The sequence below is a fragment of the Sciurus vulgaris genome (genome assembly GCF_902686455.1).
Source record: "Sciurus vulgaris genome assembly, chromosome: 2".
Classification (NCBI taxonomy): domain Eukaryota; kingdom Metazoa; phylum Chordata; class Mammalia; order Rodentia; family Sciuridae; genus Sciurus; species Sciurus vulgaris.
Window position 1 is genome coordinate 38,081,757 of NC_136462.1, and position 8,505 is coordinate 38,090,261.

Below are 8,505 nucleotides of genomic sequence, written 5' to 3' on the forward strand. Positions count from 1 at the left end.
GGGCTGATGAGATACTTATTGTCTCAATGCTCAGAGTAGCCAGGCAAGGCCCAGGGCTGCCAGAACCTTCTGGGCCAGAAGCTCTATACATTGTTCATAGTGTGATGTGTACCTGTGTGTGTCTATTTTTCAATTTATCCATTCTTTTCAGTTTCCTGTGTGCATCATGCTATGGAAAAGTTTGGAAGCACCAAGGTTACAGTCTTAGTGTCTCAGCTGATGATGTCTGTCCTGCCTCTGTCAACAGGTTTTTGTGAGCATCTCCCAAGGTGCAGGTGTGAAATCATTGTAAAGCTGCTGACTGTTCTAAGAGGCAGAGTGACAGGCAGAAGGAGTGCCTGGTCTCAACCAGTAACAGGGGAGCCTGATTCTATTTCTCTACCCCTAGTTTCCTCACCAGAGTTCTTAATCCAAGAAGAAATAAAGAAAAAGAGTGTTGGTTTATAGAAATCAAAACATTGCCCTTATTTCTGATAAATCCGATAGGAGGTTTATCTGTAGGTAAGTGAGTATCTTAATACTGAACCCAATACTAGGCCAATTTACCCAGCCAGTCACAGGCAACTCTGGAGAACCATATGTATCTCCTTCAGGGGAAAGCTTGTCCCTGGAAGTACAAAACAGAAAGCACAAAGAAAGAAGAGAAGGGGATTGGTCTGTGCGGGTCAGATTTCTTTTCAAACTTGGCAGTCAGATAGATCACTCATGTCCCATGGAAAAGAACATGTGACAGGTGGGAAGAAGGGCAGGTGTGTTCCCCTAACAGAGTCCTCAGGTGAAGAATGCATGTCAGTGCACCCTCTTGAAATGTGAAAGGAGGCTGCGGTCTGTTCTGTCTGCAGTTTCCTGGCAATCGTGGGCATGGAGGCACTGGACGTTGGCAGCATTGTTAGCAAAAGTCCCAGAGCCAGCCCATCACAGGCTTGCTGGGTACAGAGAAGCAGGAAGTAGGGCTCTCATTTTTCACCCACACAGGTCAAAAAGGCACAGTCTGGCCCTGAAATGTCTTCCTGATCCCTGGATGTAGATAAGGTGGCATAGTTCTGGAACCACTCTTGCTGCTATGGCTTCCTGATTCCCCCAGCTTCTTGATGGTTACACACATGACAGCCAGCCCAACAGACATTTCTGTGGTGTTCTCAGGTTCTGCTTAAGGTGTGGCCTAGGATCTGCTCCTATTACCCATCCGTGCTTTTAAGCATCCAGTTTCCTAAACTGAATATATATATATATATATATATATATATATATATATATATATATATTTTTTTTTTTTTTTTTTTTTTTGCTTAGAGTGTTCAAGTGGTGACTAGTATCTGAACCATCAAAATGACAGAGGCTTTTTGTCAGTATTAGCCTTTTCTGGAAGTCTTCCTCTTTTTCTCCACCCCCAGCTTCCTGCACTGGTTCTTTTAATTACTTCTTTTAATTACTTGACCGTAGTAAGTCAAATGCCTCTACCTATACTACCACTGCAGAAGAAACTCAAGTCCAGGTTTGGATTATATTAACCACCAGATCACATGCATGAATGATGAGCACTCCACTTTTCTAAATTTATAAATTCCCATCCAGCAGTTTAGGTTCTACTTATTCTTTGTTTTATAGCCCTGTGCCTAGATCTTACAAATAAATCAATATTCAAAGGTCAACCTTCTTCTAAGTTCCCTCTCCAGATTTTTGGGTCCTTCCTACTTAAAATATAAGCTATCTGAGAGCCCTCTTATCTTGAACTACATAATAAATATCTGTGGAATTGAGTTCATTTAACTTCTGAGCATGGCGCAGAGGCAGTCTAGGTCACCCTGGGTTATTGTTTATAGAGAATGGACAAGAGAGCAAATACCTTACAGCTATAAGCTATTCAAGTCCACACCTTGGAAGGGTCATAGGAATTTCCTGTGGAAATCACCACCAGCCCATTTTCTCCAGTTCATGACCTGAAGAGCACAGACCTCAAAGAAAGAAGAGTATGACCTGCCACCAGTCACTTGGGTTGCTTTCTGGGGTACTCAGGCCTTACCTCTTTCTCAATCTAAAAGAGTGATGACATTGTTTTTTTCTTGGTATTGAAGTGGCTTTGGTTAACCTCTCTTTCCTCTTGAGTTGGGTGTAGGGGTACATGCCTTTAATCCTGACTCAGGAGGCTGAGGCGGGAGGATTGTAGGTTCAAGGTAAGCCTCAGCAATGTAGCAAGGCCCTAAGCAACTTAGGGAGATCCTTTCTCAAAATAAAAACATAAAAAAGTCTGGGAATGAAATTCAATGGCAAAACATTCCTGGGTTCAATCCCCAGTACCAAAACAACAAACAAATGAACAAACAAACCCTCTTTCCTCTTGAAGATTCAGATCACATCTGTGAATATGTATTGAGTGCCCACTTCCAACAAAGAATGCCTGAGGCTACAGATGACACACTTTGGTTCTTAGCCTCAGATGGTTTATAATCTACTGGGGCAGAGGACTGGAAAGGCATACACAATGCTTTTTCTTATTTAAAATCCACTTCCCAGGTATAATGGCTAATTTGAATTGTTGATTTGATTGGGTTAAGTGATGTCCATGATTAAGAGGTTCTGGGTGTGTCAATGAGGGTGTGTCCAGGAATGATCGAAATGTGGGATAGTGAACTGAAGTGGAGCCCCTCCCTAAGTGTGGGCAGCACTGCCCAATAGGATGGTGGCTTGGATGGAATAAAAGCTGGAAGAACAAGGAAGCAGATGCCGATGCAGATGCAAGCTCAACTCTTCTTGAACAGATTCTTTTTTTTTTTTTTTTTTTTTGACGGTTTTTATGGTTTTATTTAAGCACACAAAAAATGTGCCCATGAACTGTCTACTCGTTTTCTTCACTGCGCAGCCTGGCGTTGGGATTGGTGACTGATGGCCAGTTGGGCTGCTCTTTCCATGATGGCTTTGTGATTCTTAGAGGAAACGTTGTGAGCAATCTCAGCACAGTAAGATTTGTTGCACATGAGCAGCACTTCCAGCTCCTTGACGTTGTGGACCAGGAACTTCCAGAAGCCACTAGGCAGCATGTGCTTTGTCTTCTTGTTGCTCCCATAACCAATGTTGGGTATCAAGATCTGGCCCTCGAATCTTCTCTGCACCCTGTTGTCAATACCTCTGGGTTTCCGCCTGTTGCGCCTAATTTTGACATATCAGTCTGACTGGTGCCCAATGAACTTCTTTGTCCTCTTTTTGATGATTTTGGGCTTCACAAGAGGTCTGAGGGCAGCCATGATGCCAAATACAGATGGCAGTCACCTCTGTAGGCAGCGCCGAGGAAGAGAGAGCTGAACGGGTTCTTGATTGCTGCTTGGATCGTCTGAAGATACTGGACTCTCACTTCTTCACTCTTTCAAAGAGGACTCTGCCAGTGATTCTCTAGGTAGTTTTCAGAAGCCTTGGTCTTGGACTAGGGAAGCACTGTTGATCCTTCTTGTTCTGGGGCTTCCGCCTCTTGGACCACAGAGCTGCTGGTGCTTCCAGCTCTCCAGCCTGCAGACGACCATTGTGGGCTATCCAGCTTCGGGTCGTGTAAGCCAATCTAATAAATCCCCTTTTATAATCATACTTCCTGTTGATTCTGTTCCTCTAGAGAACCCTGACTAATATACCAGGTCATTAAAGGAATACCTAAAATTCATATTTCAAATTCATTTGCATGCATGTGTGGAGGGACAGGAAGGAGTTTGACTGCAGTCTTATCTGGCAATCCTTTTAGTCTTTTCCCGGAGATTAAAGGAAACCACCACTCTGGGTCTCCAGAGAATTCCTGGTCATGACCCTTTTAGGAGCCTCTCCTTTTGTAGGACAGGGACTGTTTCTGTGAGTCACTTTCTGTAACAGCACAAATGAACTGTAAATTCATAAGGGCAGGGTGGTGAGAATGTCACTCTGCTGCGCATCTGCAGTGGTCCAGCTTACTTCAGATGTCTGACAAATACAAATGGATTCAGGAAGGAATGAAGGAACAGTGACACAGCATAGAGGAAGTACTCGACAAGTTGTTAGATGAGAAATACTTTGACTCTGGCAGTGATCTCGCTACCTACTTTCAGCTCAGCCCTTGCACCTGTTTCCACATCATTAGTAGCTTCTGCTAATATTGAAAATTGTTTGGGGACTTCTCACCTATTAAAATAATTCTGTAGAAACTGGACAAAACTGGGCACAGTGGTGCATACTTGTGGGCCTGGGAGGCTGAGGCAGGAGAAACGCAAGTTCAAGGCCAGCCTCAGCAACTTAACAAGGTCCTAAGCAACTTAATGAGAATCTTTCTCAAAATAAAAAATAAAAGGGGGTAGGGATGTGGCTCAGTGGTTAAACACCCCTAGGTTCAAACCCTGATAGTAATAATAATAAATAACGAAAACAAGATAAAAAAGGCAATATGGAGGAGAGGTGTAAATCTTAAAATTATTTAAGTCAACATGAGATGCTTCTTAAAGGCACTTTCCCTGATAAGATCTCAGCCCCAGGCATAGCAGTCAACTTGTGTAGATGACAAAACCCCTCAGTGTCAGTGGGGGAGCTCCTTTTTATAGCCAAGAATGCAATTGGGGTCATATTCACTCAAGATAGGATAAAGTTTGTGGTTGTTTTTTTTTTTTTGTTTTTTTGTTTTTTGTGCCAGGGATTGAACCCAAGGGCACTTTGGCACCAAGCCACATTCCCACATTCCTTTTCTTTCTTTTTTTTTTTTTTTTGAGACAGGATCTCACTAAGTTACTTACGACCTTACTAAGTTGCTGAGGTTGGCTTTGAACCTGTGATCCTCCTGCCTCAGCCTCCTGAGCCACTGGGATTATAGGCATGTGTCACCATACCCAGCTGGAAAAACAGTTCTTAAACATTTTTTTTAGGTCAAATTATATCCCCTCAAATTGCATATATTAAAATGCTAAAGTCTAGCACTTCAGAATATAGCTATATTGCTGAAAGCTTGGTCCTTGTCCCCAATGCCAAATCCAATAACAAGGACATGGTTTTGCAAAAAAGGAAAAAGCAGCTTTATAACTTTGCTAGCAAAGGAGAAACACAGGGGACTCCTGTCCCAGAGTCTGTGATTCTGCCCATCAGCAGGAACAGGGGCCTTTTAAAGAGGTGATTCAAAGGCTACATTCCATCTGTTCTCTGTTGGAGTTGTAATTCACTAGTTAATTTGGAAGATAGTAATTTCTGAGACCTGGTACCACACCCAAAGTCTGGATTACTTGGTTCCTATGGTGGGTGTGTACTTAAGGACAGATAAATCTGTCTAAAATGGGGAAGAAAGGAAATCCTGTTTCCCCTGAGATTAGGGAGGAGGAAAGATTAGGGAGGAGCAGGGAGATAGGAAGGGAAAACATGTCCATTTTAAAAATAAGTCACAGAGGCAGCACAGCAAGGGTTATATTCAAAGCATAAAGGGAACCACTGTTATAGCTACATATGGAAATAAGATCTTTAAAGAGATAATTAAGTTTAAAATGAGGGTTTTAGTGTGGTCCCTATCTAATATGATCAGTGTCCTTATCAAAAGAGGAAATTTGGACACACAGAACCACCAGATGTGTGTGCAGACCATGTGAGAACTCACCAAGAAGGCAGCAAGCTGCAAGCCATGGAGAGAGGCCTCAGAAGAAACCAAACCTGCTGACTCCTTGATCTTGGACTTCTGGGCTCCACGCTGTAAGCAAATAAACTTCTGTTTATTTAAATCATCCAGTCTGTGGAGTTTTGTTAGGGAAGCCCTAACAAACGAATTCAACATTTATTACAGAATTCTTCATGATAGGTACCATGAAAATGTTTGAGCAATGCATTCATGTACTGCCTAAGTGCTGTATAATTGGGATTACGTAACAAAGCAGAACTGACTAATAATATAAGAGATCAGGTTCTGCTACTGGGAAGCAATTGGCAAGATTTTGTCTCAGGAAATTGTATACTCCTTGACACCTGGAGCTAAATTTTCTTACCCCTAAAAATAATTCTTTTAAATGTTTCTATTTTTTCACTCCCATATCCTCTTCTCTCCATTTTGCCACCCTTCCGCTATCTCCTGTGTACCCGCCCAAGTACTATTGCCAATACAGCCTCTTGCCCTCTAGCGGGCTCTCATATCCATTTCTGGCTCTACTTAATAAAAAAATAAAATAAAATAGCTATTGTGTTTTGTTTATTTTTCTAAGGCTTTAAGCAGATTTCCCAACCAAAACTTGGGAACAAGTTTAAAAACCTGTTTATGAGGATCAGATTTCCAACTTGACCTCAAATCGGTCATGGAAGATGGGTTCTGAAAACCCAGCAGTCCTAACATGTCGGGAAGGATTTCTGTTAAGGGAGAATACACGTGTCAGACTTGGTGGGATTCTACTCTGTACAGGGCAAAGAGGCCCAGTGCACATGGCTCTGGAAAGGCTCACAGATCCCTTAGGAGCAAAGAGAGTCTCTGGCACTGGGACCGGGAGCAGCCCCTGCAGGAGTCTGTCCCCCACTGTGAGGCGCCATGGTGTTGGTTCCCCAAGGTGAGGCAGTGGACTAGGCCCTGCAGACCTAGAGGAAGTCACTTCACTGTGGATCTGAACATTAAAAGTTGCTTTTCCTAAACAGTAAAATAGAAGAATCAGACCAGTCACTTCAATATATTTTAACTAAAAAGACTTTACTCAAAATCTTACATATAAGTTTGTATTAAAAACATACAAACAGCTGATGTGGTGGTGTATGCCTGTAACCCCAGTTACTAAGGAGGTGGAGGCAGAAGTATCCCAAGTTCAAGACCAGCCTCAGCAACTTAGGAGAGACCTTGTCTCAAAGAAGGTGGTGGAGGAGCTGGGGATATAGCTCAGTGATAGAGCACTTGCTGAACATGCCTGAAACCCTGAGTTCAATCCCCAGCACCACACACACACAAACCCACACAATAACATACAAACCCACATGGGCAGGGCCTGTTTTCATTCCTCTTCCTCCTCCAAGCAGCAACCAAGCACTCTTAGTGGAAAACCTCTGCTGAAAAAGGGTGAAAAAAACACCAGAGTTGGTTATCTCTAGGGCCAGCAATGTTCTGGGAAATATTTAACAATGGGCTTTGGGGAAAGAGCTGATTTGTAGTGTTTGCTGATATCAGTTGTGTAAATATCACCACCATGGCTAAATTCAAAGCTACCAAGTCATGTCACTAAATGCAGAATTGGGCATGCAGTAACCCATCATATAGGAAACTGATTATGAAGCAATGAGGGTTTTATCATTGTTGTTTGCTTGTTTGTTTTTTCAGTACGGGGGATTAAACCAGGGCTGCAGGCATGCTAGGTAAACATGCTACCACTGAGTTACATCCCCAGCCCTTTTTATTTTTTCCAATTTAATTTTGAGACAGGGTCTCTAAGTTGCCCAGGCTTCTCTTGAACTTGTGATCCTCCTGGTTCTGCCTTCTGAGCAGCTAGGATTTACAGGTGTGTCCTACCATGCCCAGCACAGCAATGAATTTTGAATGTTTATTACTTTTTTTAGAATATTTTTTTAGTTGTAGATGGACACATTGTTAGGTGGTAAAAGGGCGCAGTTATGGTTCGTCGCTAGCTCCCAGAAACGCTCCACAGATACAGGTCTCACACAAGGAACCTTTATTTTGCGCAGACGAATTCACGTCTGCACGGGGGAAGGGGAAGAAAGAAAAGAGAAAGATGGCGCAAGGTTTCTCTCAGACATAGGAATTTCGAGGGCTGAGAGGAACCAATCGTGGAGGAAAATTCTTACAGACTGACTGATGGACCATTGACATATTAGGACGTAACGTGGGAGGCAGGAATATTACAGCAACATAAGCCAGAAATTTCTATAACGTGAGAGGCGGGGAGAACACAGATTGACAGGTTGTTGGGAGGTGGGAAATTCCTGTCATGGGAGGGAAAGGTGGCTTTATATCTTACATTCCCCCATTTCATTTTATATAGAAAATAAAAAAATCTTGCTCTCCAGTTCTTTTTGAAGCCTTCTCTGCTTCCTGCCTAGGTGACTGGGGTTGGTTTTGCAGGTGAGATGTAAAAAGTTCATTCTCCTCCCAGGCTTCCAAAGGCAGATGATTTTCATGGACTTCATTTTCTCGATTTGCTTGATCCCCTATTTCTGCATTAACTGCCTCTCCCCAATTCTGACTTCATTTACCCCTCTAATACTAGGAACTCCTTCACTACTGTAGGGAAAAGGGCCGATGACCGATCTGACTTCTTCGAGCTGGAAGTGGGCAGCGTGGGGCAAGCAGTTTGGAGGTTCCTTTTTAGAAATTGAGTCAATTGAGGGGTTCATGGTAGAAGTCCAGTTGCGGGGAGAGCAGGCTGTAAAGGCATATAATTTTACCTAGTATAAAGCTAGAATTTAGGGTGCCATAAATAGACCATTCTGACTTATTATCTAAAGGACAATTTAGCTCTGATTTAGGGAATAGGTGAAGGGGTTTGAGATGATTTAAACATCTCAGGGGCGAGTTTGCTGGGGTGGATGTCCTGAATC

At 42.9% G+C, this 8,505-nt stretch overlaps 1 pseudogene across 1 annotated transcript; it reads right to left on the reverse strand.

Moving 5' to 3' along the window:
- Positions 1–2,794: 2,794 nt before the first annotated feature.
- LOC306655254 (large ribosomal subunit protein eL32-like) lies at positions 2,795–4,638 on the reverse strand (annotated as a pseudogene). Its single transcript has one exon. The product of its transcript is annotated as a large ribosomal subunit protein eL32-like (transcript).
- Positions 4,639–8,505: the final 3,867 nt, after the last annotated feature.